Source organism: Anolis sagrei, chromosome 1 (genome assembly GCF_037176765.1).
Source record: "Anolis sagrei isolate rAnoSag1 chromosome 1, rAnoSag1.mat, whole genome shotgun sequence".
NCBI lineage: Eukaryota > Metazoa > Chordata > Lepidosauria > Squamata > Dactyloidae > Anolis > Anolis sagrei.
In genome coordinates, this window is record NC_090021.1 from 51,512,003 (window position 1) to 51,536,888 (window position 24,886).

General features: G+C 40.7%; 1 protein-coding gene across 3 annotated transcripts in view; it reads left to right on the forward strand.

Moving 5' to 3' along the window:
* Nucleotides 1–18,845, forward strand: part of LOC132761252 (microtubule cross-linking factor 3-like) — a 44,608-nt gene extending 25,763 nt beyond the window's left edge. For 2 of the 3 annotated variants that reach the window (XR_009629947.2, XR_010909334.1), the window contains exons 7-9: nt 6,575–6,678; nt 8,982–9,119; nt 10,294–18,845. The gene's annotated coding sequence lies outside the window, so the exon portion shown is untranslated. The remainder of the gene's footprint in view (nt 1–6,574; nt 6,679–8,981; nt 9,120–10,293) is intronic. The other variant, XR_009629948.2, reaches the window with a different exon arrangement.
* The last annotated feature ends 6,041 nt before the right edge of the window (nt 18,846–24,886 follow it).

Genomic DNA, 24,886 nt, shown 5'->3' on the forward strand with positions numbered 1-24,886 from the left:
ACTTCCACTGCTTACCATTAAGTATGGAAAGAATGAATAGCAGCACAATGTCTTTTGATTGATGTTGCTAAAAACTTTATCTGGGAGTACTCCTAAAGATTGTGGTGTGTTCCATAGCAAATGTGGACAGTGGTTTTTAAATTTTGCAATTCTGTACAAAAAGCCGACACAATTTGTGATTCAAGAACCAGAAAACAGCCTACCAAACATTTGTTGTCACTTGCTGGGTACTTGACAGCCTACCCAATGCTGCTGAGCTAGACTGAAGGCTGTTGGAAAGAGATAGAAAAAGTTCCTTTTCAGACTACAACTTGCAGAATACACCAAAGTAATTTTTCTAAGCTCTGTTTCCTGGTTAAGTGGTGTGTTCTGTTGTGCAGCATAGTCAGTTGCAGTATCCATTTAGCATGTGACTGGTTGCTTTGAAATCATGTCAGTGAGAACTAGAGGCATTAATCTTTTTCTCTTTTTTTCTTCAATCAGCAGCAAAACTCTCCCCACCCTTTCCCCAGCCGTGGTTTTAGGGATTTGCAATATGGCAGTTAAAAAAAATGAATCCCTTCCAGCTAGAACTTGTCATATCAATTCTGAACACTAGATTGATTTTTGCTTTCCTGTTTTTTTCCATCATTCCTCTGAGGAAAAAGTCAATTTAAGAGTTGCTGACTCAAACTTGTAAAATTCTAAGTTATTGATGGAACTGTGCTGGCAATAAAATGGTAATCCTATGTATTGCTGCAACCCCTGTAATAAATATGTGATTAAGTCTAGAAGAGTAAATTCTACACCCATTCCCTATAAAATGTTAGTTTATAAGATCTATACTTTTAGTTATTAGAGGAAAATTCTGAGAGAGCCTTGGACCGCAAGAAGATCAAACCAGTCCATACTTCAGGAAATAATGCCCAACTGCTCACTGGAAAGAAGGATATTAGAGGCAAAGATGAAGTGCTTTGGCAACATAATGAGAAGACAGGAAAACTTGGAAAAGATAATGATGCTGGGGAAAATGGAAGGAAAAAGGAAGAGGCTCCAACCAAGAGCAAGATGGATTGATGTTATCCTTGTGACTGGCTTGACCTTGAAGGAGCTGGGGGTGGCCGCAGCCAACAAGGAGCTCTGGCGTGGGCTAGTCCATGAGGTCACGAAGAGTAGGAAGCGACTGAATGCAAAAACAAAAACAAAATATTTTTAGTAGTCTGAGGATCATACGTCATCGCATATTAGAGAACTTTAGATAATGGGAGGTTAGAGAATGAAAGTCAACAGGGTTCCAGTGGAGCACTTTCTTATCCTGGACCAATGTCAGTTAAGCATTGTATTTTTGTTTTTAATTCATTCAGTCACTTCCAACTCTTTGTTTAGCTCCTAGTAGACCTGGGCTTGGTTGATCTGTGGATGGGAGACCACCTGGGGTTTGTTGAAATGAATGGAAGTGATGGCCAGAATCCTGTGTGGGAGTTATGTCTTCATAAGTGGATTTCAGAGTGTGGGAATTATAACAGTTGTTGCATTACTACATAGCAGCATGGGCAAAGTGCCAATGTACATTGCTATCTGCTGCGTATCAGCCATTTTCGCTGGTGTCTCAATATGTATCTTCACAATTCAGTAACATGGTTTCTTCTTGCTTCTGCTACTTAGCAGAAACTATCTTTATCTTCCCATCCTGATCTTTGCTGGCCTTCTCTTAATTTTTGAGCCCCAATGAGGTTTAGAAGTTTAATTATTGGTTGAGGTATGGTTCCTGAAGAAATTAGGGAGAAGAAAGGTTGACAGTGAAAACCAACTTGGTGAGCTTTGGCAAGTCATGCTCTCAGTCTCAGAGGAATGGAATAAATATTGCTCCCCCTGTGAGACAGAGGTTTTAATGAGATTTTGAGTTTGTATTGGTTGTATTGTCTTGTGATGCTTATAGTATTTGCATAAGATAACTAATAAATGACATTTGAACAAACCTGTAGCCATACATCACACATCCTAACTGCCCCTATTTGTCAGGGACAGTCCCAATGAACCAGCGATCCCACTTTTTAAAAATGATTATAAAATGTACTAGATTCTCTCTTTGTTCCCAGTTTCCCCCTGAATCCTCAGCATGCTTCAGTTGTTGCAAACTGAAATCATACTACAACAATTGTTTGTGCTTAATTAACTCAGGATTGTGGGGAGGAGAGGAGGGGGAAGAATTTTAGTCTTCTCAAAAATCTTCGGCAAAGGCAAACTATCACAGCCTTTTCTGCTTTGTGTGTTCTTTCTCAACAACACCTTTGGCCATCTTGCTCTGATGTTGCTTGGCTATACATTTCCTGGTTTTCATTTGTGACACTTTAAAGGGCACTCTACATTGATCCTTTACACAGCATCAAGCAGTTAATCAATTGTGAGGAAAAAACAGCATCTGAAGTAAGGAGGACAAGGTCAGAGATATGCCACTGCACTATGCAGTTTCCTGACTGGGTTTGCCTTCCAGCTGGAAACTGATGGCCTCACTGCAGGCGAACATGTGGATCAAGAATAGGGCTCCACAGCCACCTATGGACCCACCGCCAAGACACCACATCTGGAAGGCAATCATCCTTGAGCTAAGACAATCCTTGAGCTACGAGGGATCGAAGAAGAAGAAGAAGGAGGACGAGGAGATTTCTCCCCAGTCAAAATGTAAAGGCATTAGTACATCTATAATACAAACTCTGTAATGGCTTCAGACAGTGCTGCATAGCAGGAGAGAATGGTTTGTGCTCTGCAAGCTAGGGCTGAGGAGAGTTCAACAACATCTAGAGCAGAGGTTCTCAGCCTGTGGATTCCCAGGTGTTTTGGCCTACAATTCCCAGAAATCCCAGCCAGTTTACCAGCTGTTAGGATTTCTGGGAGTTGAAGGCCAAAACATCTGGGGACCCACAGGTTGAGGACCACTGATCTAGAGGACCACAGTTCAGCCACTCCTGCTCTATCATGGTGTGAATCCTGCAAATCAGGGCTTATTCCTCCTCAAACTGAGCTACATATGCTTAGTTTAAGATAAATGTTGTGCTTCTTGATTATATGCTGCTGCTGCAAATAAATGATGGTGGGATTTGGAGGTTCTGAGATATTTCTTCCTCTCCAGGGCAGAGAGATTTCTTTTCCCTGAAAATGTTTCTAACTGGAGCTCCTATTATAGATTTCATCTGACAAAAGTCTGATGACATGTGTTGCCAACACTTGGGAATCAGAGCGGAAAGAGGCAGGTGCCATCGCAAAGGAGAATTATGCGCAGCCAGAAGAGAGCAGACATTTAGCCAGAAACAATGCCTGAATGCATCATACTAAAGAATAGAAAGATGAACTCTAGATGAACTGGAGATGAACTCCAGGAGTTGTTTACAATATGTGCAGAGCCGTAAGGACATCACACTCCATTTTTTTTGGTTGGCCGAGACTGCCCAGGATTTGACACTATTCTGACTCACATGGCAGAGACAGGATTCACTGCTGGCACGAAAAACAAAATGCAGGTCTTGTGGAAAGCAGCCTCTCAAAACGATGACAGATTTCTCTTCAGACCAGGATGTTAGGGGATTGATCAGATTCAAGCAGTTTGATTTGTTTAACCGTAGGATTTATCAGTTCATGGAATTTTTGAACCTCTGTCTGAAATCCACCTGTGGATTCAGCATCACAGGAAAATTCCCAAGTCAGTCTTGCCCATTCTCAGTTACAAGCAGGAAGCAGGTGACTTTGTCATCTCTGGTTGTTGCAAAAAAGGGTTTCCTCCCCTCCTCTCCTTTCCTTAGCCTTCTGAGGAAGAGGTAGAAGGAAAGAAGGTGGAGTAAGGCAGCTGTAGCACAAAGAGAGATAGAGGATGCAGGTAAGATGGAGGGTGAGGATAAGGCGGAGAGTGCATTTTAGAATGACGGGAAAACATTCTGATATTCAGTCTAGACTCTAAACCATGAGTAAGTCATCTAGAATGCTAAGAAAGCTCTATATTTTGGAATGGTCTTCAAGCTGGATACAATATATTATCCGGAGAAGTAATGAAAAATTAGAAAAGTTTCAAAACTTCTGAGATAAGAATACTTGAAATATCCTGAGGGGAAAAAAACTTGTTTTCAGAGTGTATGATTTTGAAAATATTCATTTCACATCAGCAAGAGGTGGGTAAACCCTGGGAAGTAAACCCTATGGAGAAGGCATTTGGCAGTTGTGCATGCTTCGTGTGGAGAAGACAAAAATGAAATACCATATCAGAATATCCAAACACCTATAATGTAAAACATGGAATGAACTTGATTTCTGCTGTTCCATAGTACAGGACTTGAATCAATGGATTGAAATTACAAGAACAATTATAATTAAAGGAGCTACTTGATATTGGAATCAGACAACCTTGGAAGGGACTTTCCATCATCTTTGAAACAGAGGTTAGATGGCTACCTGTGGAGATGTTTTAGTCATGGAAACAGTCCCTTATCAATGTATTGTCGAAGGCTTTCATGGCCGGAATCACTGGGTTGTTGTAGGTTTTTCTGGGCTATATGGCCATGTTCTGGAGGCAATTTTTCTCCTGACGTTTCGCCTGCATCTATGGCAAGCATCCTCAAAGGTAGTGAGGTTTAGCTTAATGCAGGAACCGGCATTACAATTGTATGTTTAAAGGGGAAGCGGACCTTTCCTCAACGTGGGCCTTCTTTCCTCCTCCTGGCTTGGCCCTTGGCCAATGCCAGTTCCTGCATTAAGCTAAACCTCATTACCTCTGAGGATGCTTGCCATAGATGCAGGAGAAAAATTGCCTCCAGAACATGGCCATATAGCCCGGAAAAACCTACAACAACCCAGTCCCTTATCATTCCTTCTATTTTTAGTTTATCCAGTGTTCTGCCGGCCCGTTTATGTTGAATAAGTGAGACTCTACTGTTCTCTATTACTCTCTTCTTTTTTGTGGGCATCTCAGTACTACATTGCAGAGGATGATGCAACCCTTTCCTCTTTCAACCTGTTGGGAGGTTACCCTAAAAGTAGTGGCCAGAGGGCAACCCCTTCTGCAGAGAGGCCTGCTGCCCGGAGAAGCTGCTGTGGTGCCCATCTGGAGCTTCATTCTTGTCTCAGCTGCATGCTTCTATTCCCCTCCCAAGCTCATTACAAGATTCCGTATAATCATGCTGGGTGGATATTTTGCTAAGCCCATATAGTATTGGATCTCAGCCAGTGGTTAGCACTCTAGGATTATTGTAAACTGTGCTCTCAGTTTCAAACCATAATCTGCAATAGGAGTTTAATGTCTGGACAACATTAGAAATCACTGGAACTTGTCAGTAGTGGTCTTCTGTGTGAACTAAACTGCCCAACATTCACTGGGGTCAGGGTTACAGGACCTCTCCACAAGTGGGAAAACTGAATAAAACATTTGGCTTTTTTATTTATTTATTTAAAATATTTATATTCCACCCTTCTCACCACGAAGGGGAATTTTTCCTGAAAGAGAGCTATTTTAGGAATTTCTAAGGTATCACCGTTTACACTGACCACTGCAGTATGAAGCTAGCTTCAAAAGGTTGTGGCTAGACAACAAACTCAAACTACCACAAAAGTACACAAAAGAAAACCTTTAATGCGCACCAGTGCTCTGGGGTTTGTGTAATCACTGTCTGGGTCTCAAACAGGTTCCAGGATTTCCTGTATAATCATCTGCACTGCACAGCAAAACCACTTTCTTAAATATCAGTTTGAAACTTCCTTAAGTTGTCAGTGTAAATGTGCCCTAAGTCATCCAGGGTGATTCAGAGGTTGACAATGAAGTTGTGCAGGAGGAGCTAGAGTTTCTTTTTGTGAATGTCATGTATCATCCAATACAATTTCCAGTAGAAGTTGACCATAGATCAACTCTAGTAATCTAGGCAAGCTACTTCGGCAAGGTTTAAACTAGATTTCACTGTGTTGTTGTTTGTTTTTTTATTTGTTCAGTCACTTCTGACTCTTTGTAACCTCATGGACAGCCCACGCCAGAGCTCCCTGTCAGCTGTGGCCACCCACAGCTCCTTCAAAGTCAAGTCAGTCACTTCAAGGATATCATCCATCCCTCTTGCACTTGGTCTGTACAATTTCACTGTAACATTTAAAATGTAATGAACTTGATACTCATAGAATATGAAAAAATAAACAGTTGCAAGGATGGTTATTAGAAGATTTTTTAAAAATATCTGTGTGCCCCATATGTGTGTGTGTGTGTGTGTGTGTGTGTCAGGACCAACTTGAGAAACTCCAAGTTGCTTTTGGTTTGAGAGAATTGGCTGTCTGCAAGATTGTAGCCCAGAGGACATCTGGATGTTTTACCATCCTGTGGGAGGCTTCTTTCATGTCCCCTCATGAGAAGCTGAAGCTGACAGATGGGAGCTCATCCCACTCCCTGGATTCAAACCGCTGGCCTTTCAGTCAGCAGTCCTGGCGACACAAGGGTTTAACCCATTGCACCACTGGGGTCTCCGCAGTTGCCGATTCTAAAATGAATCTGCTTTCAGTTTGCAAAAAGATGCGGTGATCTGATAAGGTCCCAAGACTTGAGAAGCTCATATTATTTTTCTTTTCCTCAAAGGATCAATATTTTAAGAACTTGAAAGCTTTTCTCTGCCTCCTGCTTTCACCACCACTTTACATTTAGCCTGACATCTTTCTGAAGGGATTCTTTCCATGCAAAAGGTGAGGTTTTAAAAAAATTCCTTCTAAACCTCATTGTTACCTTATCCTCTTTTGAAGACAGTGAGAATATTTTCAACATGAGATGGGCTGAAATGTTCCATTAAGGAGGTAACTTAGACATCTGTCTAGTTTTTCTCATGATTTGAATGTAAGCCAGTAATCATCTTAGCACGAAATGTATTATGTAAGGACAGGCAGATTGCACTTTCCATAAACAGTGTCTGTGTGATGCTAGTATGTACTTTTAATACATTTTAATTTTAATTTTGAATTTTCTCAGCATGAAAGAATGCTGCTGTTATGACAGAGACTTTATTCTATGTACTACTTAAAATCTGGCACAGCTCAATGTAATTCAGAAGAAAACTCTGAAATATATGTTTTTGTTCAATTAAAAACATAATACCTTAACTCATGTTATTGTCTCTTAAGTATAGTACCTGCTTTTCTTTCTCAGAACAGTATTTATTTCAAACTTTTTGGAAAGCCATGTATCCAAAGGGAAAGTGGGCCAAAGAAATGCTGTATTTTTGAGGGCAAACAAGAGTTGTTTTAGCAAAAGGAGGGAGAGGGCAGTTCAACTGATGCAGACGGCATTGATCGTTCACGTAAAGTTTACTGCTATATCGAGCCTCTGACCTTGTCTAGAACTTGTCAGAAAGTGTCAGCAGGACAATCTAGCTGCTATTCCCTCCGGGAAATAAAAAACAAGTTTCAGTATGAATTATAGCTATTTTCTTATAAAAGGAAAATGTTTCTTTCTCATTTTTTTCACTCTCTTTACTTTCTTTCCCAAGTATGTGCATTCACAATACATACACAGAAGCCAGAGTAATAAAGCAAATCCAAAATACTGTAAAAGAGGAACTAGGATCTATGTTTTCTGGATCTGAGTGTGCATCTACACTGTAGAATTCATCCAGTTTGATACCATTTTAGCTGCCAAGCCCTTAGCCTTCCTGCCAAAGAGTTCAGATGCCTCACCAAACTGCAACTCCCAGGAATCCATAGTATTGAGCCATGGCAGTTAAAGTGGTGCAAAACTGCATTAATTCCACAGTCTGGATGTACTCTGGGTCACTTCTATAACTAACAGTTTGCACTCTTGCTCTGCCTGAAATGCATTGCAAACAAACAGATGCACGTTGCTATTTTTCAATTCAAGGTGCAGGTTATTACCTACAAAGCCCTATATGCTTCGGGTCCAACCTATCTTCTAGACCGCATCTCTTTCTATGAACCAGCATGGGCTTTGAGATTGGCAGGGGAGGCCCTTCTTTCGGTCCCACCACCGTCTCAATTGTGGTTGGTGGGGACGAGAAAGAGGGCCTCCTCTGTGGTGGTGTCCTGGCTCTGGAATACCCTCCCAAAAGAGATTAGGTTAGCCCCCACCCTTGAATCCTTTCAAGCCAACCTAAAAATGTGGGCGTTAGGAGGAGGCTGAAACAGGCCCACATGAGGTTGACACTCTGGCCCTTTAGTTGTGAATTGATGGCAGCTAGATTTAACTACCAATAGTCTGCGTTTTTAAAATTGTGTTATCTTTTTTTTATAGATGTTGATAGTGGCTGTTTTTTTATAATTTTTAGGTGATATTGTTTTATACTCATGTACCATTTATGCTATGCTGTACCTTGAAGTACCTTGTAAGTTGCCTTGAGTCTCTTTTGGACGGATATAAATAAAGTGTATATTTTACCCTGGACATGATAATACTTTCTGTTGTATTATTATGTGCTTTCAGGCTGGTGTAAACTTAAAACAACCTCATCATTTGTTTTTGTTTTTTTGACAAGATTTGTTCAGATACTGCTTGCCACTGAAATTCCTATGAGACTGAATTAATGTGAGTTGCCCAAGACTTATTAAGTGGATTTCTGTGGTCTAAGCAGGTATTCCAACTCTGATCTCATGGAATCCTAGTCCACCCTACTCAACTTACTACACCATACTACCAGTGATCTTCTTCCACTATGATATACAGTGGACTCACTGTAACTGTCCAAAATATTACTCTACTTGAGGAAAGCATTGATTGAAAATTAGTGTGGTGCAGTATTAGCAAACCACTGCTAATGTGAAATAGCTATTAAAACTGTGATTTTTTTATATGCTAGGAAACGAAACAATGCCAAAGCAACTGACTTGCCAGCATTTGTAAAAATAAATTTCAAATTATTCAGCCTACCAAACTTTCTAGGCTCTGATAACACTATCACAAAGTTAAAAGCAATCGTTTTGATCTTCAAGCTTGTAAGGTTACCGTAGTCTAATACACTTCTGTTTGTTTGCTTCCTTTCTAGCTTTGCCAGGCGAAAATGAATGCAAGAGAGGAACATTAATCCCTTGAAGAACATAGTTTTGTGTATTCCTGTACTTCGGAACAGACTGTCGCTAGACAAAGAGCAACTGCTCACAAGGCAGAAGAAGAAAGCAAGAATGTAAGAAATGAGAAGCTATTGTGTTTTTGTTGAGGTTAATCTAGACTCTGAGTGTTTCTAGGTATCTAAGATTGAAAAAAAAATCAATTATGTTTAGAATTTTAACATAGTGAGAAACTATCTTTGAGACTGCATCTCTTTCTATGAACTGGTTTGGGTTTTGAGATCAGCAGGGGAGGCCCTTCTCTTGGTCACACCACTGTCTCAAGTGCGATTGGTGGGGACGAGAGAGAGGGCCTTCTCTGTGGTGGCTCCCTGGCTCTGGAATACCTTCCCAAAAGAGATTAGGTTAACACCCACCCTTGAATCCTTTCAACCCAAACTAAAAACGTGGATTTTTAAGCAAGCCTTTGGCCTCAGGGTTGACACTCTGGCATTTTAGGCTCTTTAGTTGTGAATTGATGGCAGCTAATTTTAACTACAGGTGGTCTGCATTTTTAAAATTGTGTTATCTTATATTTATGTGTCTTGATAGTAATTGTTTTATAATTTTATGTGATATTGTTTTATACTCATGTACCATTTATGTTATATGCTGCACCTTGGAGTGCTTTGTAAGCCGCCCTGAATCACTTCTGGGAGATAGTGGCATAATATAAATATAAAAGCATATGGCTCCATTTCCAACATGTTTGGAAACCTCCTGTGCTTCCCAAGGATCAAAACAAGAATTTTCCAAGATTTTTTAAAAAAAATCTTTTTGCTCACTTCTAGAGGGTAAAGGGGCATTTCCATCACATTTGGTCAATTTATCATTGCTTCAGTTTTTCATTAGTAAGCAATAAGGTGTGTTTACAAATGTTGAAGCCTGGCAATTGACTGATAGGCAAGCTATGTGAGTAATAGCGCCATCAGACAGCCATTATACTCTGTGCTCTCCTTGAAGAAGTATTGATTCCACCCCATGTTGTGCAGAAAGAAGGTCATCTGTCTTATTTACAACTTTCAAGTTCCGCCAGGCATTTTGCACTTGCTTAAAATGCTACATATTCCTTGGACATGTGTGAGAGTTCTTTTGCCATTGCTAATACATTTTCTGGGCTTTCTGGTAGCATGAAGCATGCCCATATGTGATCAACATACCCCCAATATTCTCTAAATATTCCAAGAATGCTTTTTTTTCTGGTATTTCGTTCTGACTTCTTAACTCAAGTGGCTTATATTTATATTTAAGGTGTCTGTGCCAGCTCAACATTCAAATGGGAAAGCCTTCTCTTGGCCAACTGAGCCAGTGAACAAACAATTTTCAGATGGGCCTCTATCACCGCTTGCCATGAAAAGGACAATTTTTCCAAACTCAAGAATGGACTCAATGCAGTTGTGAAAGCTCCATGCATCGTAAGGACTCTCAGCTCCATGACCACAACCAATTCTGTGCAGTTGCATGATGGTCTATAGAAACCTTATCTTTTGCTGGAGAAAGAGTTTTGATTCTCAGAACATCCTTAGTCTTCAGTGTTTTTATCGACTGGATAAAGATATCCCCTGCATCTGTATATATCCTTTTATAACTCACTGTTACTTTTCTTTTGAATGACATATGCCTATATTCATGTTTCCTAACTAATTTTGTATGGTATAGTTCTGAATATTCTGAATTTTCTCTCAAACAGCACATAGAAATGCTGTATGCATGACCATATGTTTGTAGGTGCATGTGTTGGAATAGAAAGTGTATCAGTCTGTATTTAGAAGAGAAAATTCAATACTAGTATTGACATTGAAATTACAAGCCAATATACATACATATATACATAACACAAATACAACATTTTGTGATTTATTTCAAAGATTTTAAAAATGTATTGCTCTGATGACCATGATATTTGTAGTATCGTTTACAGGTTTCACAACTCTAGTATTTGATATACAAAAACAAACAAATACACTTTTGTAGCTATGATAGCAGCAAAAAAGCAGTTGCACAATATGTATCAGAAGCGTATTAGATTAATAGATGCATTGTGCTTAATGCTACCTTACATTCTTTCTTTCCCAGTATTGCTCAAAATGAGCAAAATGAGTTCCCTGTTATTTATAATTGCTTTAACTTTTTTTCAGTGCACAGACATTCCAAAAATGAAGATCTGCCTTACCATTCAACATAGCGCAGGGAGAGGACTCAGTTGAGTTTATTTAGGCAACAACATTTGTTAGCAGGAAAGGGGGAGCGCTAAAGAACATGACACACATCTTCACAGTGGTTTTAATTCTTTTAGTTATATCTTTTAGTTAGATCAATTCAATCAGTGACATATACTTTATGTTGTTTCCCCACCCAACAGTTTACCCAATGACCGAACTCCATTTGGGACTAACAAGTAAGATTTAGGGCAATATCTTAGCACACAACTAAATCCTTAAACAAAAACCCTTAAAACCTCCTGTGTCATTGCCAAATTCTGTCAGTGATAGGGGCTGAGGTGAGGAAACCACTGTAATCATAATCGGGTATGAAGTTAAAAGAGATCTGGATGATGGAAAGGCTAGATAAAGACTGGTTTTGGTGACAGATTCACATTTCTTACAACATTTCACTCCTTTTTCAAGTTATATACAAGTAATGTTAAGATTATTAGATGGTCACTGCTTAACCTAGTCTGTATGATGTTGGTTCAGATTGTTTTGCCTAGTTTGGTTTGTCCGCATTCAGTCAGGACTTGGATCTGATAAAGCATGGTCCATCATGTCTTACTGGTTCTTTCTACTTTTGTTTCTTTTTGAAAGTTCAAAGTATAGTAATCTGCTGTTGATCAATCAGTCTTGGATGGACAGAGCAGTTGCACACATTCTGCTTCCAAGAATTGGCTCTCAGCTATGAGCTTTGTTTACAGTACCAAATACTGCTTCAAGGAAGGGACGGCTCTGGTGCCACAAATGCTAGATTGATAACATAAGTATCTGCCATCATCTGTGTCTTTGGGATTGTTTGTTAATACGCTATTCGTATAGCCTGACTTATTTCTTTTCCAATAGTCTGGAAGAAATATAGATCCTAGCAAGTTTCCTTGTTAGCTGTCATGTTATGAAGAGGAAGGGCTGTGGGATTTCTCTAGAAAATCCATAGGAAGAGCAGCAGTCTGCCATACTTCTTAGAATCAGAGTGATAACTGAGTCCTGACTATGTTCATTTCCTTTTTAAAAAATCTTCAACTCAGAACAGGTGGCATGTCCATAGGCATGCTCTTAATATAAATTTTGATTCATTTTGTAGATTAGACACGCAGAGCCAGCATGGGGTAGTGGTTTGGGTGTTGAAACTAGGATTTGAATTTCCACTTAGCCTTGGAAACTCACTGGGCAACCTTGGGCAAGTCATAGTCTCTCAGACTCAACGCAAGGCAATGGCAGTCCCCCTCTGAATAGGTCTTGTTAGATTAGGTTCACTTTAGGGCTGCCATGTGTGGGAAATGACTTGGAAACATAAAAAGTGGGTATCTCTATTGAGTGGGTCTTTCTTTAAAGTTGCAAAGAGGTTGAATTCCTGTCATTTCAGAATACTGTTCTAGAATATTCTTCTCAAATAGTATTGGGGCAATGTATTGTTGAAACACTGGGTTGTTGTAGGTTTTTCGGGCTGTATGGCCATGTTCTCGAAGCATTCTCTCCTGATGTTTCACCTGCATCTATGGAGGACCTCACAACCTCTGAGGATGCCTGCCATAGATGCAGGTGAAACGTCAGGAGAGAATGCTTTTTAGAACATGGCCATACAGCCTGAAAAACCTACAACAACCCAGTATTGGGGCAATTGTTATGTTAATCCAGATAGGTAAATAAATAAAATGTCTTTGCCACACTAGACCATGTTTTGATTCAACAAAAACTAAATTCTGTGAGTCATATAAGCTATGTGATTTTAGCAATTCTGTATATAGTGGGTTGTTGTAGGTTTTTTCGGGCAATATGGCCATGTTCTAGAGGCATTCTCTCCTGACGTTTTGCCTGCATCTATGGCAAGCATCCTCAAAGGTACCTCTGAGGATGCTTGCCATAAATGCAGGCAAAATGTCAGGAGAGAATGCCTCTAGAACATGGCCATATAGCCCGAAAAAACCTACAACAACCCAGTGATTCCAGCCATGAAAGCCTTCGACAATACAAATTCTGTATATATTTATTCTTCCTCTAGTCATAATGTGGGAGGAGGAAAGTGTTCCTTGATAGTCTTCTCTTTATTATCACACCTTAGAATCAGAGAAACGTCCTGGGGACTTCCGTGACATCTAAAACAAAAGACTTCTCAGTGCAATCCTATGATTTTATATCACAATTAAGATCCATTGGGTGCAATGGGGAATATGCCTGTGGAAACAGACCTATTCTTTTACATGTGTACTTGGAAATAATCCTTACTGGATTTAGTGCAATTACTTACCTCATGAGTCATCAATTGCATCATCAAATGCTAAAACTATGGTTGGCTTCCTATTGATGAATTCCAGTGTTAGACTTAAGCCATTGCAGATCAATTTTTGGTTATTGCAAGAGCCAACATTCTGCCCCAACTACAGAAAGACACCCCCGCCCCCACCCAAAAACCCACCCTTCATTAGACCATTTGATGTATCAGAGAGTAGCAGAATGAACAGGGGACACAGCTTGTTATTTTCCAGTAGCTATACTGCAAAAGCATTGTTGGCCAGAAACTTAACAAAGAGCTTCAGGGGTTTCTGCAGTTGTGTGTTGTAGTATGTCTAGCTAAGGGAAATAGCTACAGGAAAATAGTTTACTTCTCTGACAAGTGGCTCTGTAGGGGAAACTACACTTTTTACAAAGTGGATTTAGGTTGGGGCGGGAAGGAGGGCTGGCATCCAGAGACATCACTATGGAAAATTAGGTACCTGATACCCATGTATCCTCCAATGCGGAATCGTGGCCAATTTTGAACAGTTTGAAAAAAATACATTTTCCTTTTTTTTAGTCTAGTGAATGAGGTGCCATAGAAAGATGGTGGACTCAGGTTTTCCCAGCAATAAGTGCCAGGTTCAGCCCTTGCTACCTGCATTTTAAAATCATTTCATGTGCTAGAGATGGAAATGATTTGCCCCTTAAATCCTAGCGAACTCTTGATTGAAATGCTGTTTTTTTTAAAATGCATTAGTGCATTACAACCTGCCTCAAAGTTAATTGTAATTAGCCACTTCATTTTTTTTGAAATTTTCAATTCTTACGAAAAGTAATATTTGGAACCCCCAGTGGTGCAGTGGATTAAATCGCTGAGCTACTGGCCTTGCTGACCGAAATCTGGGGAGTTGGGTGAGCTCCCGCTGTTAGCCCCAGCTTCTGCCAACCTAGTAGTTTGAAAACATGCAAATGTGAATAGATACTGCTCCGGCAAGAAGGTAATGGTGCTCCATGCAGTTATGCCGGCCACATGACCTCGGAGGCATCTACAAATAATGCTGGCTCCTCGTCTTAGAAATGGAGATGAGCACCACCTCCCAGAGTTGGACATGACTAGATTTAATGTCAGGGGAAATCTTTACCTTTACCTAACATTTGGATTAATAAGAGAATGATGTAAAACCTGGAAAATTCAACAGAAAACACCATTTGAAAGTAATATTCAAACTGGAAAGCTTTATCCCTCACATCAGGCATGTAGCCGGGGGGAGGGGCTTGGGGGGCTTCAGCCCCCTCCGAAATTCTGATGGTGGTCCGCGAGAAGGCCTTACTGGTACATTATTTAAACTGTTACGTTTATTCATATCATGATCTGATCACCATGCTCAATATATCCCATATGCATGGGGGTATTGGAGTAATGATACAAAAGGTTTGCTAGGGTAGACCGTCTTTCACTCAGACTCAGCCCTCCGCTGAACCAAACTCAGCCCCCCCTAAAAAAACCCCCAAAATCCTGGCTACGGGCTTGCTTCACATCTTAATATTTACACGCTAAACTAGAAAGTGTTAATTGTTACAGCATTTTTAAAAAATCACATTCTTATCCATCACATTATTTTTGAAATGTAACTTGCCCTCCTTTCATTATCCCAAAATAAATGGTGAACTTGTTCTAGGTAACTCATTCCATTTTTTATTCAAGCTTTACCATCCAGTTTGACAATACTGGTGTATACACCAATGACCTAATCTGATATAAAACAGCTTCATATGTTTTCATCTTAAGTGAATGTATGTAGCACCTTAACAGTGCTATAAATTATTAATGTGAGGAATATGAGTCACTGTAGACGATTCCTATTTCTTATTCCATTGATGTTTCTGCCATTTATCCAGTAGACAAGGTGACTTTTCTCAAGGAAAGAAGAATGGGATTTATTTCCTGTTTCCTAGTAAGGCTAGAAGAAAAAGCACAAATGTTTAACTCTATCAGAGGTGATATTCTGGAGTTATGTGTCATATCAGTAGAATATTGAGTATGGCCTAGTTAATTCTTCATGTGTGTGGATGGTGCTCAAACTGGAAGTACTGTTTTCTTTTGAAAGTATTCTGATGTGATTTCTTTTAAGTGACCTGAGGCTTAGGGAGGATGTATACTGACATATACTTCGGGGCTGATCCAGTGTGCTGGACACCATATCGGCGCCGGGAAGTGTCCACAGAGGGACTCCCCAGCCACTGTAGAGGTGGGAGGAAGCCATCAGGTTAGGTGTCACTCAGCAGCCATCCTAACTGTCCCCCCTCCATGATCTTGGCTGCGATAGAGATCCTCTCTGTTGTCTGGCACTTGCCATGTCATTAGCCATAGTGACAGGGTGCGGGGGGGGGGGGGACCCCTCCTCTCCCCTCCCCTCCCTTCCCACCTCTTCTCATTATCCCAGTCAATCTCACAACAAGCAACTGACAACAAACAGAACCCATGTTGTGTCCGGAAACCAGGGTCAGGGGGAAAGGGGGACTGTTGGGTGGCAGTGGGGTCAGTTGCATCTTGTTCAATTTGGGGGAAGGTCCTAATTCTATTACAGAATTCAGATTTTCTCCCAACTTTAGGTAACACAGAACAAGGCCACTTTAAGGTTGTCTTGCTCTTCATTATAGTGGATCAGTCCCTTTTGTTGTATGTCTGCCATAGGGCTGATCCTTATCTACAACAGCCTGAGTGATCAACGTAGAGGTGGTATAAGACAACAAATGTCATGTGTTTCTAGCAGTGATGTGACATACAGGAATTTATTAGGGGATAAACGAATTCAATCATGGGTACATCAATACCTTGTGAACTCCTCCCATCATGTAACACCTGGTCACTTCAAGGGTTTAAAAGCCACATTTTCTCTGGCAAAGATAGTTTAGAGTTTTAATTCCAGTGGAAAACACTGTGATCTTGTAGGAGTCAAACATTTAGCGTGCCTCATTTTAACATTTCAAAGCATTTAATCCAGTGGTTCTCAACCTGTAGGTCCCCAGACGTTTTGGCCTACAACTCCCAGAAACCCCAGCTGGTGGGATTTTGGGGAGTTGAAGGCCAAAACATCTGGGGACCGACAGGTTGAGAACTACTGATTTAATCAATCAATCTAGGCTGTTTAACTTGTTTTTTGTTTCGTGTCACCTTGCCCAGTCACAGTTACAACATACAATTAAAAATGCCAGCACTCATGGCTGTTTCTAATTACGAACATTTCATGATGATTAACTTTAAATAGATTAATGACAAAATTAGATGGGTTTTCATCTTCCCTCAGGAACTCATCTCTCCCTGTCCCTATAGTTTGGTATTAGTATTTAGATGACCACCAGGGTTTTGAATTCTTTAAATGGTAGATAGCTTATTGGGTGTATTGATTTTATGTCGACAAAAAATAAATGTAGTTGCCACTGTAAACACTATTCAGTGCATTGCAGGGAAACCTTTGACCAGTACAGGTTGTTTGAGCATCATGAGTGGTAGGAAATAGATTAGCAGTGTACAAAGGACAACTGTGACTAAATCTGTGTAGTGTGGCTTCCAAAATGATGTGCTGTGCTGTCTTCCAATAATAGGCTGTTATTAAGAATTTTTGGGGGTGGGGTGAAGTAGCTGTATTAGTCTGTTGCAACTAAAAAGAAAAGGAAAGCCAGTTTTCTAGTAGCAAGGAGACTAAGTCCCCTTCCACACAGCTATATAAAGTCCACATTGAACTGGATTATATGGCAGTGTGGACTCAAATAACTCAGTTCAAAGCAGATATTGGCCAGATCCAGACAGGCCTTTATCCCAGGAGCATCTGCGTTAAAATAATGCCGATGTTTCTGGGGGCCTGTCCACACCCACCCCAGCCGGCTGGGGCCTCTAATGGAGGGCACATACGTTTTTATTAGTTTTCTAAGGGGGTCTGGGGGCTTGGGGGGAAGGGGGTAGGGTCTCTACACAGTCTCTCAAGCTAGCCGCGAGAGAACGTGTGGACACACGTAAGGAGCCTGGGGGCTTGGAGGGAGGGGGTGGGTATTCCCACAGTTTACCGGGCTTATTTAGCCCGGTAAACAGTGGAAATACTGTTCTGCACTCCAGATTTGGAAATAGTAGGTTTGTCACATACCTTCCAAGAAGGCATGGAATAAAACTACTATCAAATTAATTCTCTGCAAACCAGGGTTTTCCTGGTTTGTAGCGAATTAATTTGGGACTATCCAGAACATTGTCTGGACAGCCCCTCCTTTATTGCAGGAGTTCCCGCAATAAAGGCCCTGTCTGGACGGGCCCTTTGTGGATTATCTGCCTTGATATTCTGGGTGATATGGCTGTGTGGAATGGCCCTGAGAAGAAGGGATTTGGTGTAAGCTTTCATGGACTTCTGCTCACTTCTATTTGATGGAATGGATTACAGCACATGAGAGTTTGTACGAAACCAAATTGCTGATGTCTTTAGGGATTCACAGAGCTCTTCCTTGGTTCTGGAGGAAATGTTCAGGAATATTAAAAATGACCATCATGGGCAGCTTGTGGCACTATGCCAATGCTAAGGAACTCTGATGTTTGTTGATGTGTGCGTTATACTGGCAGAACATACTTTCCCACCTCTCCGTGTCAGTATTGCGTTGCACCACCAAACATTTCTGACTTGGCTGCTGTGAGCATAGGAATCTGTGAAAAGGAGCTGAGAGTAGTGGCACGGAAAGGACTCCAGGGGAAAGGTTGGAGAGAGAACAGAGCCACATAAATATTTATAGGGCATTAACACATTTCAACATGATTTGAACAACAGTAATCTCCTCTCAGAGGACACTGGAGCAGTGCCTCTAGGTGGGAAGTGAGCAAATCCAAAATGCCACCTCTCTACCTTCTGCTTAATGAGCCTCTGTGGTATATTAAAGCTGCTGTGTATTTTCTTCATGTAAGTGCCAGGATTTGTCTTCCAAGTAAACACAAATAAGCTTGATCTAAAAGGTTTCAGTCCTGTGCATGATTACTTGGGTATTAACCCTATTAAAGGCAGTGGGTAATACTTTTGAGTAACCACAACTAGAATTGGATGGCACAATCCTAAATCTCATTGAAAAATTACCCACTTTTGTGGTACTTCCTTGCAAGAATTCCTCTCCCCTTTCCCACCTAGTATCTTGGTAAAATCTCGATGCAAATATCTGTGTAGTTATTCAGCCTCCCAAGCCTTTACGGAGGCCTTCCCACTCTGCCTTGTCTTAGAAATGTGTGTGGTTTTTTTTTTTTACATTGTCATTCAAATAAAATCAACCTCTGCTTAACAAACCTGTATAAGAATAATTTGTACTGTCTCTAAGCAGCTAATTAAACCTTCCATATCCTTAAGCACAAAAGAGTCAGGTGCCAACCTTTTCATTTTCAGTTAAAGGCATGTCAATGGTGGCCAGCATCCGGTTGGAAAGTTACATCCCTGTACGGCAATTTACGATTGTGTAAAGTTTAACTGAAATGCAAAGTTTACAATGGAATAGAGAGACAGCTACAGTACCTGGGTCACCATGTAAGTGGAGCCACCAGGGTAACAACTGAATAGCAGTCCCATTATTCTATGATTTCTGTTGCTGTATAGATCTGATAACATAATGGGATAGCATATGCCAGTATACTATAGGAGCCCTCACGCAATAGGACACAGCATATGGTGCCTCAATGCATATTATCATAATTCACTAGCGGGATCAGAAATGTCATTGCAAAGTTATATATCATAGCCTTTGATGCAGTATCTGAGCTGTTATGTGAAACAGAAGAGGGTTCTGCATTTGATGGCATCCCCTTTTCTTCATCGGGGGGTCCTTCCTCGCATTATGGAGATTGTAGCATAAGTCTTGTGTTTCAGGTCACATTTATTTATGTATTTATTTACAGTATTCATATTCTGCCCTTCTCACCCAGCAGGGCGGATTACAATGCACATACACATAGCAAACATCCAATACCATTTAGACATGCAACATATATAGACAGACACAGAGGCAATTTAACATTTGAGCTTTTTCTGGCTTCATGAGGGTTTGCTCGGTTCCAGCCACAGGGGGATCTGCTGCTTCACTGAATCCTTGATGGAATGCTTCCCCATTCTTACTCATGCAGCTGGAAGGTTTTATGGTGTCATAAATTAGTTAAATTAGCCTCCCTGCATAAAGCAGTACTTAAATTTCCTACTTGACAAATGCAACTGTCTTTTGGGCTGCATAGGTCAATAGCAAGCTAAATTATTAATGGTCAGGAGCTGATTCCGATCTGGGCTGGCTTTGAACTCATGACCTCTCGGTCAGTAGTGATTTAGTGCAGCTGGCTACTAACTAGCTGCGCCACAGCCTGGTCCACTTATGGCTAAGATGCACACTGTTCTGGTCAACTCCCTGGTTGTCCATATGATTATATGTTTTAGGAAAAGGATGACCTTTGAGATCATAGCCTTTTGGAAAACCAGAATCTCCAAAGCGTTTTGGAAGTGTGACCTTTTGGAGATTAATTGAAATTTACTACCATTTGGAAAAAACAACCTTTTTGTAAAGTATGATTTTCCAGAGAAGACCTAAAAACTCAATTGAGTGAATCTTCTCTTCAGTGGTAAATATCCACTTGTATGTATGCAACGCAATTAGATTTCTCAGTTATTAAACTAATATACCTGGTTATCTCTTTGAACTGTTAGGAACAAAGATTATGCCAATACACAAAATATATAGCAGATCTCCAGAAGTGCTATTCCAGTTGCCCAAAAGCATCTACTCTCCTATAAAATATATTTGGTTTTAAATCATGCTCTCAAGAGACAAAAGAAGTAGTTTTCATTAAAAATAACAGTGGGTTTATTTGCAAACTTCATGTATTCAGGATACAGGTACATTGTTTATTGTTTGAAAGTTTAAACAGTAAGTTCTCTAAGGCATTCTGTTGCAGTCTCATCTCTGTCTTATGTCTAATGCATAACGAACACAATGCAATGTTAAACACAACACAACACTGATTTAAAACAGGACAATACTGCCTTTTAAAATGGAGTCTTAGTCTGAAAAGTCCCAGATCTGGTCACATGGTCTACAATCCCTCCCATAACCTCAAACAACATAGAGTTAAGAGAAAACTGCGTATCAGTACACAAATATACAATACAGAAAGCAATCTGAATTATATACAGTGTTCCCTCACTTATTGTGAGTGTTCAGTTCCAGGACCACCCACGATAAGTGAAAATCCGCAAAGTAGGGATGCTATATTAATTGTAATATTTACACATAATTTTAGCCTATGTATAAGAAGTGTGCATGCACAGATTAATCCTCGCCCTTCTTTACCTGCCTCAGGCTGCCGCTCTGCCGGGGTCGGAGGAGGCCAGGGAGGCAGGCCTGGATGTTGTTGGGGCAGCATCGGGGTCTTCGATGGGCTGCATCCCTGCCCAGAATGAGGAGGAGGACAAAACACATCCGCTTGCAGCCCACGCCACTGATGGAATGAGAAAAAAAAGTGACAGGATGCAAGGGGCCGCACACCAGCCTCCCTTTCTGAGGCCTCTTGTAATGTAAATATTTTATATTAATATGTATTTAAAAAACTGCAAAACAGCAAGTCTGCATAAAGTGAACCGCACAGTAGCAAGGGAATACTGTACATAGCAAATAACTAGTATAGGAGGCTTGTAGAAAGTTGCTATTTCCAACAATATGACCTCATTTGCTCTTTTAATTTTAATGTGAGGTTATTGTTTAACACTTTACAGTTGCCATTGGGAAGTTTTTTTAAAAAATGACAGCTATGAATAGTCTTAAAATTGGAGCTTGTGAGCAACAGTTAAGCAATGTAGTTTCATTTCAAAAGTAACACAACAGATGGGAATAGATTTACTGTACTTATGTCATAAGAAATGCTTTCTAGCATCCCCAGAATCCTAATTTTAAAGATCCTGTCTAGGAATTTCAGAGGCATGTTGAAAAGATATTTAACATTTAAGATGTTTAAAAATATCTTATGCTACCTGCTTACCAAACTTTTTCCAAAGCCACATGAATGATGCACAAAATAACAAGTTACTTTTAAATGTTATATTAAGTAACACCACTGGATTAATTCACAAATAATACCATGAGTAATGTGAACAAATTACTTTTTACAATGACGAGATGATGATGATTTTAGTTGATATGCTCCCTTTCTCCTAGCTTATTTAATATACTGTAGAGGAAAATGAAGTGCACCCAAAAAACGCTAAGATTTGCTAAGTACTACTTGAAGTACATTTCTCTTTGAGGGGGAAATATTTCAAAAGGAATATTTCCATTTTTTTAAAGCAGGGATGTGCAACTGCATGGTGTTTGGGGGCCAGTTTTACACAAACACACAACTACCTCATAAGCTGCATATACACATGCTTTCCTCTGCTTCTCCTGCACTGGATGACACCATTTAGTGCACAGCGTACCAGATGACATCAGCCACTACACCCTAAGACTGAGGTAAGTGAAGGGGTGTCGTAGTTGGCAACAGCCTCAACATGGAGGAAGGGAAGGTACTATTTAAGGGGACTGCCGAGGGATTATGAACTCTGTTCAGTGCATCTAGGCCAGTTTTGCTCAATCTGGGGTCACAACCCCTGGGGGGTCATGAGGGGGTGTCAGAGAGGTCACGAAAGCCCATCAGAAAACACACGGGGGTTCTGTGTTGGTCACGGGGGTTCTGTGTGGGAAGTTTGGACCAATTCTATCATTGGTGGGTTCAGAATGCTCTTTGATTGTAGGTCAACTACAAATCCCAGCTATTACAACTCTCAAATGGTCTATTTTCCCCAAACTCCACCAGTGCTCACATTTGGGCATATTGAGTATCCGTGCCAAGTTTGGTCCAGATCCACCATTGTTTGAGTCCACAGCGCTCTCTGTATGTAGGTGCACTACAACTCCAAAACCCAAGGTCAGTGCCCACCATACCCTTCCGGTATTTTCTGTTGGTCTTGGGAGTTCTGTGTGCCAAGTTTGGTTCAATTCCATTGTTGGTGGAGTTCAGAATTCTCTTTGATTGTAGGTGCACTATAAATCCCAGCAACAACAACTCCCAAATGACAAAATCAATCCTTTCACCAACCCCATCAATATTCAAATTTGGGCATATCAGGTATTTCTGCCAAATGTGGTCCAGTGAATGAAAATACATCCTGCATATCAGATATTTACATTACGATTCATAACAGTAGCAAAATTACAGTTATGAAGTAGCAACGAAAGTAATGATATGGTTGGGGGTCACCACAACATGCGGAAATGTATTAAGGGGTCACAGCATTAGGAAGGTTGAGAAACACTGATCTAGGCAGTGGGGAGGGTGCTGAAGGGGTCCCTTTCGGGCCTTCAAGAGATCCACCAGCTGCACTGAATATTAAAGAGTTTCTACTTTCCAGGCCCAATTCAACATGTTGACTTTTAACGTCCTGAAGAGAATTACAGAATCGTAGAATTGGAAGAGACCACAAGGGACATCCAGTCCAACCTTCTTCTGCAGAACTGGATGATTAGGGGCACATCAACACTATCCATATACAGGCAGTCCCCGGGTTATGAATAAAATGGGTTCTGTAAGTTTGTTCATAAGCTGAATTCATATGCTCATTGGAACAGGTACATTTTTAGTGTAACTCCAGCCAAAGCATTTTTTTCCAGTTCTGTATACTATAGGAAACGACCAACATCCCTTCCCAAAGTGCCCCTGTTCAGACATTTTCACCTCATTTTCTGTCCCTGTGATTATTGGAGTTCAATTTTTTTAGGTTTCCATGGAAATAAGCATTGATGATGATGATAAAGCTTCAGTGGAGACACCTTTTTCCCATGGTAACTCTGACACAAGTGAATGTTCCCTTCCTAGAGGTAGTTTTCCGCTCACTTCCTGTTGTCTCTATCCCCCTCCCCCCATGTTTGTAACTATGAGTTGTATGTAAGTCAGATATTTGCAACTCAGGGACTGCCAGTAATGCAGTTTGAAGCTAGCTTATTCCCAGAAAGACAAGACAATCCCTGTCACTTGCCTCCTTCCACAAGGACCTGAAAACCTGATGGTTCCAGCAGGCTTTTGGAAATGATTAACCCCAGGCCCTACCCTTTCTATTAGTTAGGTCCCTGCTCTGTACTCTACACACTTCCCCGGCCCTTTGCTACCAGCCCTGGTCCAGCCCTATTATAGCTATTCAGCAGGTCCTGGAAATGAAGAGCCCCAGGCATCATCCTGGCCATTACTTAGGGCCTTGTCATACACTTTACCTACTTCCCTGGGCCTATGTTTTTCCCGTTGGCCCAGGCCAATTGTGGTTATGCAGCAGATCTTAATAGCTCCAGGTCCCACCTGGACCATTAGGCTATGCTTGCAGTTTACCCACTCCCTGAACCCTAGTCTACTGTTTTGTTCCAGCCCAGCCCTCTCATAATTGTCGAGACCCACTTTGGAATCTTGGCCATTGGAAGCTGAGCTGCCCAATGTACTTAGTGCTGAACTGGATTTTTAATTTTAAATTTGTACTATTGTTATATATTACTATGTTTATACTTTTTATAATGACTTTTTGTATGTTTTATGCCGGTAATTGCAATGCTTTACCATGCTGGAAACCATCCTGAGTCCCCTTGGAGAGATAGAGCAGTATACAAATAAATGTTGTTCTTGTTATTGTTATCATCATCATCATCATCATTAGAAACACAACAAGATTAGTACACAGCAAACAAGATCACTATGCTGGTTGTTATATTGGATTACACATTGGACACTTCCCAAGTGTCTAGGACTATGTGATGTATTGGCAAATAATGTGTGCAGATCCCAGTAGGGTGGTCTTTTGCAGCTGACAGATGGTAATTTTGTTAGCACCGATCATGTTTAAGTGCAGGCCAAGGTCTTTAGACACTGCATCCAGTGTGCTGATCAGCACTGGGACCACCTTGACTGGCTTGTGCCAGAGTCTTTGCAGTTCAATCTTTAAATCCTTATTATTATTATTATTATTATTATTATTATTATTATTATTATTATGACACAAAAACACAGTATGTCACAGCAAATGAGATATATATGCTGGATTTTGCATCACAAAATCACAAGTCGAACACTTCCCAAGCTTCTAGGACTGTGTGATGTATTTTCGAATGATGCGTGCAGATCCAAGTAAAGTGGCCTTTTGCAGTTGACAAATCGTGATTTTGTTGATGTTTATTGTTTCCAAATGCCGGCTGAGGTCTTTTGGCAAGCCCTCAACATCCAGAAATCCTAACAACTGATAAACTGGCTGGGATTTCTGGGAGTTGTAGGCCAAAACACCTGGGGACCCACAGGTTGAGAACTACTGTAGAGGAAGGAACTGGTAAAACCACCCCTGAATATTCTTCAT